Source organism: Bombina bombina, chromosome 5, assembly GCF_027579735.1.
Source record: "Bombina bombina isolate aBomBom1 chromosome 5, aBomBom1.pri, whole genome shotgun sequence".
Taxonomy (NCBI): Eukaryota; Metazoa; Chordata; class Amphibia; order Anura; family Bombinatoridae; genus Bombina; species Bombina bombina.
Window position 1 is genome coordinate 327282588 of NC_069503.1, and position 17284 is coordinate 327299871.

The window sequence follows — 17284 nt, forward strand, 5'->3', positions numbered from 1 at the left end:
GCAGCCACAATCTGTCGCTCTTCTGGTGGCTGCTAATGAGCTAGAGATAATCCGACTGTTATCTATAGATTTATACGCCATCTCAACTTGAAATTACTCTATACTATTATAGCAGTGTTTTCTGATCACAACAATATAAGTCTGCATGTATAGGCACTATGAACGCCCTACACCGGATCATTTTTTCCTGTGGCGGCAGTCAATTTTGTGCAAATCAACACCCTGCCTAACCGAATGCCCCCCCCCCTTCCCCCTCCGATCATGGGGAAACACAGTATAAGTCATCTTACTGAATATAGAAAAGTCACAATTTGATGCTGGGGATGCCATGAGTAGCCCGTTATATGTAACTTTCAGTCGTCTAGACTACGAATGCTACAGGTGGGGGAATAAGCCTTGAACCGACAAGTATTTTTCCTCTGAAGTTCCCCCAATTCAATGATCTTGTATAAGACAGAGAGTTGGCGTCAGCTGAGAAGTTTCTGCTAATCCTTAACACAGTGCACTCTGGTCATCTTGCTGCCAGTGCTTTATTTGGGACCTTGTCTAAGTTGGACATTATGCTAGACTTAAACAATAAGTGCTATGATAATTATAAGTATTGATGTGCCGATTTTCTTATACCCTTTATTGAGCCTGCCAAGTTATATTTTACTTGTCATAGGTGTAATCCACTATAGCAGGTGTGTCAAACTCATTTGAGTCGTGGGCCATTTTCCATACAAGTGCAACTCACGTGGGCTGCACAATACCTACATTGCTAAACAAAGTAGTGTCGTTTGCTATAACTATATATACATTTCAAAAGATTGTGTTCTGTAACGCCTAAGTAACTTACTCTGGCTTGATGAAACACGCTCTAATGCTTTTAAGAAGGTGAGACACACGCTCCACCTGGTTGCTCTCCCACAAAGTCTGTGAATTTTTTTCTCTAGCAGCCCTGTTCCATGCGCACTCAGTTTAGAATACGCATGTGCATAGTGTAACATTTACTCTGCATTATAAATAGTGGGTCTCATAAAATTCTTGAGAATTTAATTTCTCTCCTTGCTATGGGGGTATAGGACCATTGCACATATGGCAGGGTTCAGTCATATAAGATAGTGGTAATTATTATTATATTACAGAAAGTGTGTTAACACATTCCATCTCTAAGCACCTCATAGTTATGTTTGTGTGTGTGTGTGTGGGGGGGGGGGTTCCTAGCCAAGAGTTCTATTGTATTTCATTTTATGAGAGGCAATTACAGATTCATTATGCACTCAAAGATCACTCACATATTTAAAAAATGTAATCAGCAGCATAGTGAGCCCAAACAACTTTCCAATTTACTTATATTATCTCATTTTCTTTATTCTATTGGTATTCTTTGATGAAAAAGCACCAAAGCACTACTCTGAGCTAGTTAACACATTGGGTGACCTAATAGCATAAGGCATATATGTGCAGATACCAATCAACAACTCCTGAGCCTACCTAGGTATCCTTTCAAGAAGGGATACCAAGACAACTAAACTAATTAAATAATAGAAGTAAACTAAAACGTTATTGAAAATCACATGCTATATCTGAATCATAAAAGGAAAAAATGTGTTTCAAGGCCCTTTAAGATTTGTGCAAGTTTTATATTTTAAATGTGTGAACTAAGCAATATTTATATTTATATATATATATATATATATATATATATATATATATATATATATATATATATATATATATATTATTTATTTTTGTTTTGTTTTTTTGTTTTCTTCTGTTAAGTGTGATCAGTCCACGGGTCATCATTACTTCTGGGATATTACTCCTCCCCAACAGGAAGTGCAAGAGGATTCACCCAGCAGAGCTGCATATAGCTCCTCCCCTCTACGTCACTCCCAGTCATTCTCTTGCACCCAACGACTAGATAGGATGTGTGAGAGGACTATGGTGATTATACTTAGTTTTATATCTTCAATCAAAAGTTTGTTATTTTAAAATAGCACCGGAGTGTGTTATTATCTCTCTGGCAGAGTTTGAAGAAGAATCTACCAGAGTTTTTGTTATGATTTTAGCCGGAGTAGTTAAGATCATATTGCTGTTTCTCGGCCATCTGAGGAGAGGTAAACTTCAGATCAGGGGACAGCGGGCAGATGAATCTGCATAGAGGTATGTAGCAGTTTTTATTTTCTGACAATGGAATTGATGAGAAAATCCTGCCATACCGATATAATGTCATGTATGTATACTTTACACTTCAGTATTCTGGGGAATGGTACTTCACTAGAATTACACTGTAAGAAATACATAAAGCTGTTTAATAACTAGAGATTATGTTTAACGTTTTTGCTGGAATGTAAAATCGTTTTCATTTACTGAGGTACTGAGTGAATAAATGTTTGGGCACTATTTTTCCACTTGGCAGTTGCTTAATCTGTTTTCTGACAGTTTCTGTTCTCCCTCACTGCTGTGTGTGAGGGGGAGGGGCCGTTTTTTGGCGCTTTTTCTACACATCAAATATTTCAGTCAGCAACTCATTGTATTCCCTGCATGATCCGGTTCATCTCTACAGAGCTCAGGGGTCTTCTAAACTTATTTTGAAGGAGGTAATTTCTCTCAGCAGAGCTGTGAGAATTATAGTTTGACTGAGATAAAAAACGTTTATTCTGTAATTTGTTTCCTGCTTTCAGAATTTGCTATCTTTGCTAATGGGATTAAACCTTTGCTAAAGTTGTGTTATTTACAAGGATTGAGGCTATAACTGTTTCAATTTATTAATTTTCAACTGTCATAGATCTTCTGTGCTTCTTAAAGGCACAGTACGTTTTAATATTATTCTAATTGAATTGTATTTCCAAGTTACAAGTTTATTTGCTAGTGTGTTAAACATGTCTGATTCAGAGGATGATACCTGTGTCATTTGTTGCAATGCCAAAGTGGAGCCCAATAGAAATTTATGTACTAACTGTATTGATGCTACTTTAAATAAAAGTCAATCTGTACAAATTGAACAAATTTCACCAAACAACGAGGGGAGAGTTATGCCGACTAACTCGCCTCACGTGTCAGTACCTACATCTCCCGCTCAGAGGGAGGTGCGTGATATTGTAGCGCCGAGTACATCTGGGCGGCCATTACAAATCACATTACAGGATATGGCTACTGTTATGACTGAGGTTTTGGCTAAATTACCAGAGCTAAGAGGTAAGCGTGATCACTCTGGGGTGAGAACAGAGTGCGCTGATAATATTAGGGCCATGTCAGACACTGCGTCACAGGTGGCAGAACATGAGGACGGAGAGCTTCATTCTGTGGGTGACGGTTCTGATCCAAACAGACTGGATTCAGATATTTCAAATTTTAAATTTAAACTGGAAAACCTCCGTGTATTACTAGGGGAGGTGTTAGCGGCTCTGAATGATTGTAACACAGTTGCAATACCAGAGAAAATGTGTAGGTTGGATAAATATTTTGCGGTACCGACGAGTACTGAGGTTTTTCCTATACCTAAGAGACTTACTGAAATTGTTACTAAGGAGTGGGATAGACCCGGTGTGCCGTTCTCACCCCCTCCGATATTTAGAAAAATGTTTCCAATAGACGCCACCACAAGGGACTTATGGCAAACGGTCCCTAAGGTGGAGGGAGCAGTTTCTACCTTAGCTAAGCGTACCACTATCCCGGTGGAGGATAGCTGTGCTTTTTCAGATCCAATGGATAAAAAATTAGAGGGTTACCTTAAGAAAATGTTTGTTCAACAAGGTTTTATATTGCAACCCCTTGCATGCATTGCGCCGATCACGGCTGCAGCGGCATTCTGGATTGAGTCTCTGGAAGAGAACATTGGTTCAGCTACTCTGGACGACATTACGGACAGGCTTAGAGTCCTTAAACTAGCTAATTCATTCATTTCGGAGGCCGTAGTACATCTTACTAAACTTACGGCGAAGAATTCAGGATTCGCCATTCAGGCACGCAGGGCGCTGTGGCTAAAATCCTGGTCAGCTGATGTTACTTCTAAGTCTAAATTGCTTAATATACCTTTCAAAGGGCAGACCTTATTCGGGCCCGGGTTGAAAGAGATTATCGCTGACATTACAGGAGGTAAAGGCCATGCCCTGCCTCAGGACAAAGCCAAAGCCAAGACTAGACAGTCTAATTTTCGTTCCTTTCGTAATTTCAAAGCAGGAGCAGCATCAACTTCCTCTGCACCAAAACAGGAAGGAGCTGTTGCTCGCTACAGACAAGGCTGGAAACCTAACCAGTCCTGGAACAAGGGCAAGCAGACTAGGAAACCTGCTGCTGCCCCTAAAACAGCATGAATTGAGGGCCCCCGATCCGGGATCGGATCTAGTGGGGGGCAGACTTTCTCTCTTCGCCCAGGCTTGGGCAAGAGATGTTCAGGATCCCTGGGCGCTAGAGATAATATCTCAGGGATACCTTCTGGACTTCAAATACTCTCCTCCAAGAGAGAGATTTCATCTGTCAAGATTGTCAACAATCCAGACAAAGAAAGAGGCGTTTCTACGCTGCGTACAAGAGCTCTTGTTAATGGGAGTAATCCATCCAGTTCCACGATCGGAACAGGGACAGGGGTTTTACTCAAATCTGTTTGTGGTTCCCAAAAAAGAGGGAACTTTCAGACCAATCCTGGACTTAAAGATCCTAAACAAATTCCTAAGAGTTCCATCGTTCAAGATGGAGACTATTCGGACAATTTTACCTATGATCCAAGAGGGTCAGTACATGACCACTGTAGATTTAAAAGATGCTTACCTTCACATACCGATTCACAAAGATCATTATCGGTACCTAAGGTTTGCCTTCCTAGACAGGCATTACCAGTTTGTGGCTCTTCCATTCGGATTGGCTACAGCTCCAAGAATCTTCACAAAGGTTCTGGGTGCTCTTCTGGCGGTACTAAGACCGCGGGGAATCTCGGTAGCTCCATACCTAGACGAAATTCTGATACAAGCTTCAAGCTTTCAAACTGCCAAGTCTCATACAGAGTTAGTGCTGGCATTTCTAAGGTCACATGGATGGAAGGTGAACGAAAAGAAAAGTTCACTCGTTCCACTCACAAGAGTTCCCTTCCTGGGGACTCTTATAGATTCTGTAGAAATGAAGATTTACCTGACAGAGGACAGGCTAACAAGATTTCAAAGTGCTTGCCGCACCCTTCATTCCATTCAACACCCGTCAGTGGCTCAATGCATGGAGGTAATCGGCTTAATGGTAGCGGCAATGGACATAGTACCCTTTGCATGCTTACACCTGAGACCACTGCAACTGTGCATGCTAAGTCAGTGGAATGGGGATTACTCAGACTTATCCCCTTCTCTGAATCTGGATCAAGAGACCAGAAATTCTCTTCTATGGTGGCTTTCTCAGCCACATCTGTCCAGGGGGATGCCATTCAGCAGACCAGACTGGACAATTGTAACAACAGACGCCAGCCTTCTAGGTTGGGGTGCCGTCTGGAATTCTCTGAAGGCTCAGGGACAATGGAGTCAGGAGGAGAGTCTCCTGCCAATAAACATTCTGGAATTGAGAGCAGTTCTCAATGCCCTCCTGGCTTGGCCCCAGTTGACAACTCGGGGGTTCATCAGGTTTCAGTCGGACAACATCACGACTGTAGCTTACATCAACCATCAGGGAGGGACAAGAAGCTCCCTAGCTATGATGGAAGTATCAAAGATAATTCGCTGGGCAGAGTCTCACTCTTGCCACCTGTCAGCAATCCACATCCCGGGAGTGGAGAACTGGGAGGCGGATTTCTTAAGTCGTCAGACTTTTCATCTGGGGGAGTGGGAACTTCATCCGGAGGTCTTTGCCCAAATACTTCGACGTTGGGGCAAACCAGAGATAGATCTCATGGCGTCTCGACAGAACGCCAAGCTTCCTCGTTACGGGTCCAGATCCAGGGATCCAGGAGCAGTCCTGATAGATGCTCTGACAGCACCTTGGGACTTCAGGATGGCTTACGTGTTTCCACCCTTCCCGTTACTTCCTCGATTGATTGCCAGAATCAAACAAGAGAGAGCATCAGTGATTCTAATAGCACCTGCGTGGCCACGCAGGACTTGGTATGCAGACCTGGTGGACTTGTCATCCTGTCCACCTTGGTCTCTACCTCTGAAACAGGACCTTCTGATACAGGGTCCCTTCAAACATCAAAATCTAACTTCTCTGAAGCTGACTGCTTGGAAATTGAACGCTTGATTTTATCAAGACGTGGGTTTTCTGAGTCAGTTATTGATACCTTAATACAGGCTAGGAAACCTGTTACCAGAAAGATTTACCATAAGATATGGCGTAAATACCTATATTGGTGTGAATCCAAAGGTTACTCTTGGAGTAAGGTTAGGATTCCTAGGATATTGTCTTTTCTACAAGAAGGTTTAGAAAAGGGTTTATCTGCTAGTTCATTAAAGGGACAGATCTCAGCTCTGTCCATTCTGTTACACAAACGTCTGTCAGAAGTTCCTGACGTCCAGGCTTTTTGTCAGGCTTTGGCCAGGATTAAGCCTGTGTTTAAAACTGTTGCTCCACCATGGAGTTTAAACCTTGTTCTTAATGTTTTGCAGGGCGTTCCGTTTGAACCCCTTCATTCCATTGATATAAAGTTGTTATCTTGGAAAGTTCTATTTTTAATGGCTATTTCCTCGGCTCGAAGAGTCTCTGAATTATCAGCCTTACATTGTGATTCTCCTTATTTGATTTTTCATTCGGATAAGGTAGTCCTGCGTACTAAACCTGGGTTCTTACCTAAGGTAGTTACTAACAGGAATATCAATCAAGAGATTGTTGTTCCTTCTTTATGCCCAAATCCTTCTTCAAAGAAGGAACGTCTACTGCACAACCTGGATGTAGTCCGTGCTCTAAAATTTTACTTACAGGCAACTAAGGAATTTCGACAAACGTCTTCTCTGTTTGTCATTTACTCTGGGCAGAGGAGAGGTCAAAAAGCTTCCGCTACCTCTCTTTCTTTTTGGCTTCGTAGCATAATTCGTTTAGCTTATGAGACTGCTGGACAGCAGCCTCCTGAAAGAATTACAGCTCATTCTACTAGAGCTGTGGCTTCCACTTGGGCCTTCAAGAATGAGGCCTCTGTTGAACAGATTTGCAAGGCTGCAACTTGGTCTTCGCTTCATACTTTTTCCAAATTTTACAAATTTGACACTTTTGCTTCATCGGAGGCTATTTTTGGGAGAAAGGTTCTTCAGGCAGTGGTTCCTTCTGTATAAAGAGCCTGCCTATCCCTCCCGTCATCCGTGTACTTTTGCTTTGGTATTGGTATCCCAGAAGTAATGATGACCCGTGGACTGATCACACTTAACAGAAGAAAACATAATTTATGCTTACCTGATAAATTCCTTTCTTCTGTAGTGTGATCAGTCCACGGCCCGCCCTGTTTTTAAGGCAGGTAAATATTTTTTAATTTATACTCCAGTCACCACTTCACCCTTGGCTTTTCCTTTCTCGTTGGTCCTTGGTCGAATGACTGGGAGTGACGTAGAGGGGAGGAGCTATATGCAGCTCTGCTGGGTGAATCCTCTTGCACTTCCTGTTGGGGAGGAGTAATATCCCAGAAGTAATGATGACCCGTGGACTGATCACACTACAGAAGAAAGGAATTTATCAGGTAAGCATAAATTATGTTTTTTATTGTGGTTACAGTCCAATATCAAACAAATGAGAAGATTATTTAACCAAGAGCATTTAGAAGACATTTAGCATTGAGACTCAGATAAAATAGTCTGTCTACACAGATCACTCTGAATGAAAACTGCAATTGTCTATGCAAGAGTGCAATTGCCGTTGAAACACGTTGAGCAATAAAAAAACTTTTTTACCTTACAAGTGATACGCTTGTTATTTATTAAGAAGCCGAACACCCAACTCTATCTTGTCAGTATATATCACTCATTCGACATATATTGGTCGATACTGCATGATTGTGAACCTTTCTACTAAGAATTACTGGTTGAGTCTGAATGCGAGTCTTCTTCTGTGGATCAGTGCCTCCAAGCTTTTGTACAAGAGTGAATAACACTCTATAAAACCCCTAGTCTGTAATAAAGGATTAAAGTACAAAACTTAGCCTTAATGAAAATTAATGTGGACAAGAAAAGAAGGTAGCACTCTGATGAAAGGAAACACATTTATTGGAGCAACGTTTCGAGGCTACTTGCCCCTTTCTCAAGCTTTCATATACTGAGTTGTGAACACAACTTTATTCACAAGGCAATTAGTGAAGGACCAATCCCCAAACAGACAGTGGGCGTGTCTAAACAATGACATCACACAAACACTTGTAATTGATTTTTAACCCAATAAAAACTAAAAAGGGGGTATTGGACCCTCAACAAAATAAAATTAAAAACAATGAATAATACAGAACCAGAGGCATACACTAAAGGATCATGATGTATAAAGCACACAAATCAAATTAATGGTAAACGATCAAACTCCCTATTGAGGCCTTTAGGTGTTATGGTATCTAATAGCCAAATCCATTTTGCTTCTTTGTATAGCAAATCCCCCATTCTGTCTCCTCATCTTGGCTTTTTAATGACATGATCAATAACCATAAATCTTAATTGATTGGCTTGATGGCCCTTTTCCAAAAAGTGGAAGGGGACAGGAAGATGGGATTGTTTCTCATTGCCAATATTGGATTTGTGCTGGCAGAAGCGGTCCTTGACCTTCTGGGTGGTCTCACCTATATATAACAGGCCACATGGGCACTTGAGCACATACACTATGTATGTAGAGTTACATGTAAAATACCCTGGGGTTTTAAATTTTTTTACCTGTGTGGGGATGTGATATCTCTCCTCCCTTGATCACACTATTACATTGGGCACATCCAAGGCATGGGAATGTCCCATTCTTAGGGGTGCCAAAAAACTTTTGTTGGCCATCCTTAGTAGTAACATTTCTATAGGCATGCACCAATTTTTTGCCCATTGTGTTGCCTTTGCGATAAGCAGCTCTAGGCAGTTGTTTAAATTCCTGTATGTCAGGGCAGGCTTCCTTCAGCATAAACCAATTTTTCTTGATAATGTGAAATGTATTGTTGCTCATAGAACTGTATGTGCTGACAAATAAGATCGTATTAGGATAATCCCCTGTCTTAATGTAAGTGTCACTAGTAGGACTCATCTGAATATTCCTAAGTACATGTGGGCTGTACCCTCTCTTGATGAATTTCTCCACCATTTGACCTGACCTTTCCTGACGTTTCTCTGGGTCACTGACAATTCTATTGACTCGTATGAGCTGGGATTTGGGAACACTCTTAAATACCCTTGGAGGGTGAAAACTAGATCTATGTAGCAAAGTGTTGCGATCAGTGGGTTTAGTGTACAAATCAGTGTGCAATCTATCTTCACTTTTGTAAACCATAGTGTCAAGGAACTCAATATTAGTCATACTTGTTTGAATACTGAATTTCAGAAATGGGACTTCTCTTTCTATCTCATGCTTTAATTGATTGAGTTCCTCCGGTGTGCCCCGCAACAAGATGAACAGGTCATCTATGAAGCGGACCCATCCTAAACAAAATCGCTGAAAAAGACAATGAGTGTATACATATTTCTCCGCAACCCAATTCATAGTGAGGCATGCATATGATGGGGCCACATTCGACCCCATCACCGTCCCCTTTTTTTGCAAATAAAACTAGTTGTCATGCATGAAGTAAGTGTTTGTAAGCACCATCTCAAGCAATCTAACCAATAAATCACATTGTATATCACTATACAGGCTGCTTTGGGACAGGGCACTCTGCACACTCTCAACCCCAACACCATGGGAGATGACAGTGTATAGAGATATCACGTTCCAAGTAGACAACAGAACATCTTTCAAATCCACATATTGTTTAATTTTACAAATGAAATCTAATGTGTCTTTAACATAAGATCTGCCAGTAGTGACTAAAGGTGATAGAATTTTATCCAGGAATTGGGCTGTTGGGTTTAACACTGAGCCTATACCTGCCACTATAGGGCGGCCAGGAGGGTCAATTAGGCTCTTGTGAATTTTTGGCATCACATAAAAAACAAAATTTATGCTTACCTGATAAATTTCTTTCTCTTGCGATGTATCGAGTCCACGGATTCATCCAATACTTGTGGGATATTCTCTTTCCCAACAGGAAGTGGCAAAGAGAGCACCCACAGCAGAGCCGTTTATATAGCTCCTCCCATAACTCCACCCCCCAGTCATTCGACCGAAAGTTAGGAAGAAAAAGGAGAAACTATAGGGTGCAGAGGTGACTGAAGTTTTTTAATAAAATATACTACCTGTCTTAAATAGACAGGGCGGGCCGTGGACTCGATACATCGCAAGAGAAAGAAATTTATCAGGTAAGCATAAATTTTGTTTCCAATACTTGTGGGATACCAATACCAAAGCTTTAGGACACGGATGAAGGGAGGGACAAGACAGGTACCTAAACGGAAGGCACCACTGCATGTAGAACCTTTCTCCCAAAAATAGCCTCCGAAGAAGCAAAAGTATAAAATTTGGAAAATTTGGAAAAAGTATGAAGCGAAGACCAAGTCGCCGCCTTACAAATCTGTTCAACAGAAGCCTCATTTTTAAAAGCCCATGTGGAAGCCACTGCTTTAGTAGAGTGAGCAGTAATCCTTTCAGGAGGCTGCTGGCCAGCAGTCTCATAAGCCAAACGGATGATGCTTTTCAGCCAAAAAGAAAGAGAGGTTGCAGTAGCCTTTTGACCTCTCCGCTTTCCAGAATAGACAACAAACAATGAAGATGTTTGACGGAAATCTTTAGTTGCTTGTAAGTAGAACTTTAAAGCATGAACCACATCTAGGTTGTGCAACGGACATTCCTTCTTGGAAGAAGGTTTAGGACACAGAGAAGGAACAACAATTTCCAGATTGATATTCCTATTAGAAACAACCTTAGGAAGGAATCCAGGTTTGGCACGCAAAACCACCTTATACGCATGGAAAACAAGATAAGGTGAGTCACACTGTAAAGCAGATAATTCAGAAACTCTTCGTGCCAAAGAGATAGCTACTAAAAACAGAACTTTCCAAGATAGAAGCTTAATATCTATGGAATGCGTAGGTTCAAACGGAACCCCTTGAAGAACTTTAAGAACTAAATTTAAACTCCATGGCGGAGCAACAGGTTTAAACACAGGCTTGATTCTAACTAAAGCCTGACTAAACGCCTGAACGTCTGGAACATCTGCCAGACGCTTGTGTAAAAGAATAGACAAAGCAGATATCTGTCCCTTTAAGGAACTAGCTGATAATCCCTTCTCCAATCCTTCTTGGAAAAAAGACAATATCCTAGGAATCCTAATCTTACTCCATGAGTAACCCTTGGATTCACACCAATAAAGATATTTACACCATATCTTATGATAGATTTTCCTGGTGACAGGCTTTCTAGCCTGAATCAAGGTATCAATGACCGACTCATAGAAACCTTGCTTTGATAAAATCAGGCGTTCAATCTCCAAGTAGTCAGCCGCAGAGAAATTAGATTTGGATGCTTGAATGGACCCTGAATTAGAAGGTCCTGCCTCATCAGCAGAGTCCACGGTGGAACGGATGACATGTCCACCAGATCTGCATACCAAGTCCTGCGTGGCCACGCAGGTGCTATCAAAATCACAGAAGCTCTCTCCTGCTTGATTCTGGCAATCAGACAAGGAAGGAGAGGAAATGGTGGAAACACATAGTCCAGGTTGAAGGACCAGGGCACTGCTAGAGCATCTATCAGTACCCCTGGGGATCCCTTGACCTGGATCTGTAACAAGGAAGCTTGGCATTCTGACGACACGCCATCAGATCTAATTCTGGTGTGCCCCATATCTGAATCAGTTGGGCAAATACTTCCGGATGGAGCTCCCACTCCCCCGGATGAAAAGTCTGACGACTTAGGAAATCCGCCTCCCAGTTCTCTACCCCTGGGATATGGATTGCTGAAAGATGGCAAGAATGAGTCTCTGCCCATCGGATTATTTTGGTCACCTCTATCATCGCTAGAGAACTCTGTGTTCCTCCTTGATGATTGATATAAGCTACAGTCGTGATGTCCGACTGAAATCTGATGAATTTGGCCGCAGCCAGTTGAGACCACGCCTGAAGTGCATTGAATATCGCTCTCAGTTCTAGAATATTTATTGGAAGGAGAGCCTCCTCCTGAGTCCATAGACCCTGTGCTTTCAGGGAGTTCCAGACTGCACCCCAGCCCAGTAGGCTGGCATCTGTCGTTACTATGACCCACTCTGGTCTGCAGAAACACATTCCCCGGGACAGGTGATCCTGTGACAACCACCAGAGAAGAGAATCTCTGGTCTCCTGATCCAGATGTATCTGAGGAGATAAATCTGCATAATCCCCATTCCACTGTTCGAGCATGCACAGTTGCAGTGGTCTGATAAGTAGACGAGCAAATTGAACTATGTCCATTGCCGCTACCATTAGTCCGATTACCTCCATACACTGAGCTACTGACGGCCGAGGAATGAGGAGTGAAGAGCTCGGCAGGTGGTTACAAGTTTTGATTTCCTGACCTCCGTCAGAAATATTTTCATTTCTACCAAGTCTATCAGAGTCCCTAGGAAGGAAACTCTTGTGAGAAGGAAGAGAGAACTCTTTTTTATGTTCACCTTCCACCCATGAGATCTCAGAAAAGCCAACACGATGTCCGTGTGAGACTTGGTTAGTTGGAAAGTCGATGCTTGAATTAAGATGTTGTCTAGATAAGGCGCTACTGCTATGCCCCGCAGTCTTAGAACCGCCAGAAGGGACCCTAGCACCTTTGTGAAAATTCTGTGAGCCGTGGCCAACCCGAAGGGAAGGGACAAAACTGGTAATGCCTGTCCAGAAAGGCGAACCTGAGAAATTGGTGATGATCTCTGTGAATAGGGATGTGCAGATATGCATCTTTTAAGTCCACGGTGGTCATATATTGAGCTTCCTGGATCAGTGGCAGAATAGTCCGAATAGTCTCCATCTTGAAAGAGGAATTTGTTTAAGATCTTGAGATCCAAGATTGGTCTGAAAGTTCCTTCTTTTTTGGGAACCACAAACAGGTTTGAGTAAAACCCTAGCCCCTGTTCCGCTTTTGGAGCTAGGTGAATCACTCCAATGGTATGTAGGTCTTCTACACAGCGTAAGAATGCCTCTCTCTTTGTCTGGTTTGCAGACAATTGAGAAATGTGAAATCTCCCCCTTGGGGGGGAATATTTGAAGTCCAGAAGATATCCCTGGGAAACAATTTCTAAAGCCCAGGAATCGTGAACATCTCTTTCCCAAGCCTGAGCGAAGAGAGAGAGTCTACCCCCTACTAGATCCGGTCCCGGATCGGGGGCTACCCTTTCATGCTGTCTTGGAGGCAGCTGCAGGCTTCTTGGCCTGTTTACTCTTGTTCCAAGCCTGGTTAGGTCTCCAGACTGACTTGGATTGAGCAAAGTTTCCCTCTTGCTTTGCAGCAGGGGAAGAGGAAGCGGGATCACCCTTGAAGTTTCGAAAGGAACGAAAATTATTTTGTTTGGTCCTTATTTTATATGATTTATCCTGAGGGAGGGCATGGCTTTTCTCTCCAGTGATGTTTGAAATAATCTCCTTCAGTTCAGGTCCGAAGAGGGTCTTTCCTTTGAAAGGGATGTTCAAAAGTTTAGATTTTGAGGACACATCCGCTGACCAGGACTTAAGCCATAACGCTCTGCGCGCTAAAATGGCAAAACCTGAATTCTTTGCCGCTAATTTAGCCAGTTGAAAATCAGCATCTGTAATGAAAGAATTAGCCAGTTTAAGAGCCTTAATTCTATCCATAATATCCTCTAATGGGGTCTCCGTCTGAAGAGCCTCTTCCAGAGCCTCGAACCAGAAAACAGCTGCAGTGGTTACAGGAACAATGCACGCAATATGTTGGAGAAAAAAACCTTGATGAACAAAAATTTTCTTTAGGAGACCCTCTAATTTTTTATCCATAGGATCTTTGAAAGCACAACTGTCCTCAATAGGTACAGTTGTACGCTTGGCGAGTGTAGAAATAGCTCCCTCCACCTTAGGGACTGTCTGACACGAGTCCCGCATGGTGTCCGATATGGGAAACATTTTCTTAAAAACAGGAGGGGGAGTGAACGGAATACCTGGTCTATCCCACTCCCTAGTGACAATGTTCGCAATCCTCTTAGGGACCGGAAAAACATCAGTGTAAACTGGAACCTCTAGGTATTTGTCCATTTTACACAATTTCTCTGGAACCACAATAGGGTCACAATCATCCAGAGTCGCTAATACCTCCCTGAGCAACAAGCAGAGGTGTTCTAGCTTAATTTTAAATGCCGTCATATCAGAATCTGTCTGAGGGAGCGTCTTACCTGAATCAGAAATCTCTCCCTCAGATAACAAATCCCTTACCCCCTACTTCAGAGCATTGTGAGGGTATATCGGATACGGCTACTAAAGTGTCAGAAGGCTCAGCATTTGTTCTTAACCCAGAGCTATCGCGCTTTCCTTGCAACCCAGGCAGTTTAGATAAAACCTCTGTGAGGGTAGTATTCATAACTGCGGCCATGTCTTGTAAGGTAAACAAAGTAGACGCACTAAAGGTACTTGGCGTCACTTGTGCGGGCGTTACTGGTTGTGACACTTGGGGAGAGCTAGATGGCATAACCTCATTTCTTTCTGTCTGAGAATCATCTAGGGCTATATTTTTAAGTGCTACAATATGCTCTTTAAAATGTATAGACATATCAGTGCAAGTGGGACACATTCTAAGAGGGGGTTCCACAATGGCTTCTAAACACATTGAACAAGGAGTTTCCTTGATATCAGACATGTTTAACAGGCTAGTAATGAAACAAGCAAGCTTGGAAAACGCTTTATTCAAAGTAAAAACAACACTTAGAAAAAACGGTACTGTGCCTTTAAGAGAAAAAAAGTGCACAAATTCTGCAAAACAGTGTAAAAAAGCAGTAAACTTTTCGAAATTTTTACAGTGAATTATTAAAGCTTTAATAAGATTGCCCCACCAGCAAAATAAACAATTAACCCCTTAATGCAAAAACCGAATTGACAAAACGTCAAAAAACTGAAAAAAACGATCAGCACCTTGCCACAGCAGAGGTGCCTACTTGCCCTTAGGGATAGATTTTGTGGGGAAAATACTTCCTTTAGGCCCTCAAATTACAGCAGGACCCTCCGGTGTAGCAGCTTGATGTCTTGCTTTGTAAAAACAACTGCGCAACTGAAGCGCAAAAATAGGCCCCTCCCATCTCACTCGATGTCTGTGGGGCCTAAAAGAAACACACCAAAGTGTTTCTAAGCTAGCCATGTGGGTTAATAACCCTTAAGTAAGCCCAAATGAACCTCCAAAAGTCCCCAAAAACGTTTAACTTAATAAGTGTCTTATAAGTGTCAACCAGTATTAACTTAGCCCTTTATGTAAGCTGGTAATTCCACACTAAGTCTCTGAATACAGCTTACCCTTCCCTCATGGGGATATTGTCAGCCTTTTCTAGAATTATCACAGTCTGTCTAGAAAAAAATGACTGAACATACCTCAATGCAGCTTAGCATGCAAACCGTTCCCCCAACTGAAGTTTCCTGTACTCCTCAGCCTCTGTGGGAACAGCAGTGGATCTTAGTTACAAAGTGCTAAGACCATCATCCTCCATGCAGAAATCTTCATCTCCTTTCTGCCTGAAAGTAAATAGTACACACCGGTACCATTTAAAATAACAAACTCTTGCTTGAGAAAATAAAAACTAACATTTTTGTCACCACAATCACTTTACCCTTCCTTATTGCTTAGAGCCGGCAAAGAGAATGACTGGGGGGTGGAGTTAGGGGAGGAGCTATATAGACAGCTCTGCTGTGGGTGCTCTCTTTGCCACTTCCTGTTGGGAAGGAGAATATCCCACAAGTATTGGATGAATCCGTGGACTCGATACATCTTGCAAGAGAAAACTGGAGTAATAGGGGTTTTAATTAACAAAAATTGAGCTAGTTTCTGACTAATAATCTCATAACGTAAACCCCTATCAATCTCTTTCTTAAGTAATTTTACAATGTTACTTAAAGGGTTACTGTCAAGTTTTTTATAAACAGTAGTGTCTTCCAAGTGTCTCAAGACCTCAGTTGTATATTTCTCGGAATCCAAAATTACCAGGGCACCGCCCTTATCAGCCGGCTTGATAGTTATGCCATTGTCATCTTGAATAGATTTAAGAGCTTCAAACTCTTTTTTAGTAAGATTGTGAGGTCTGTGTCTTTGTTTATGCTTTTCAGCCATGATTTTAAACTCAGCATCTATTTTTATGATATACAGTATGTCTCCACTGCCAGATTGTCACCTGATGGATTAAAGGTACTCTTGTTACGTAATCCTAAATGATTGATGTCAAACATGTCAATATTAGAGTCCTGTGGGGCATGTACTATAGGCCTGTCAGGATTGTTAAAAAAAAGCCTTTAACCTGAGTAACCTAAAGAAACTAGTCAGGTTTACCATCAGGGCAAAAGGATCAGGCTCCTCAGTGGGGCAAAATGATAACCCCTTATTTAACACTGTGATCTCATCATTTGTAAGTGTCCTAGAAGACAGATTAACTACGTTTGACTCCTTCGTTGTTGATTCGCTCTCGCTCGTGTATCCACTCCTCTGGCTGCCTCCACCTCGCCTTGTCCGGCGCCGCTTGCATGTACGGGGCCGGTGCCTGCCCTTAAAAAAGGTGTGGAGATAGCCATACTATTTGGCTCCGTTGCTGAACCCTCTGATCCAGATGAAGATCCAGTATTGGATCCGGCATTCCGCCATGCGTAAAAATTCGATCTCCTGGCAAAAGTATTGCCTGTTCTTCTCCTACCAGGATTCCACCTGTAAACAATTCCGGTGGCGTAGTCCTGTTTGTCACGCCTGAACTTCCGGGCGCTTTCTCTTCTCAACTTCCTGTTTGAACACGTCGGTGACTCCTTTGATGTCGGTAACTGCCTTTTCATATTCGTCTTCTCCAGTTGTTTCCCGGAGTTTATTCTGTTGAGTAGTAATCGCTGGTCCCAAAGTGTTTAACTCCATGTTTGAAAATTCAATGTTTAATATCATAATATCCATAGAGCTTTTATTTAGTATCTGCTGATATTTAGCGCAGAATTACGGATTGTCCGCAAAGAAGGTGGGCTGGAGTGGTGAGCGCATACCCCTTGGGATCCGTCGTACCCTGCAATACTCAGCTAGAGTTGAAGAGTGGAGTTGTAGGTTAATCTGTCGTTTGACCAATTTCTCAAGTTCTCGTTTTTGTATA

The 17284-nt window shown here is 42.2% G+C and overlaps 1 protein-coding gene across 1 annotated transcript in view; it reads right to left on the reverse strand.

Annotated features, from left to right (window-relative positions):
* The window catches only part of CRPPA (CDP-L-ribitol pyrophosphorylase A), an 818587-nt gene that overhangs the window by 673370 nt on the left and 127933 nt on the right, over positions 1 to 17284 (reverse strand). The window lies entirely within an intron of this gene.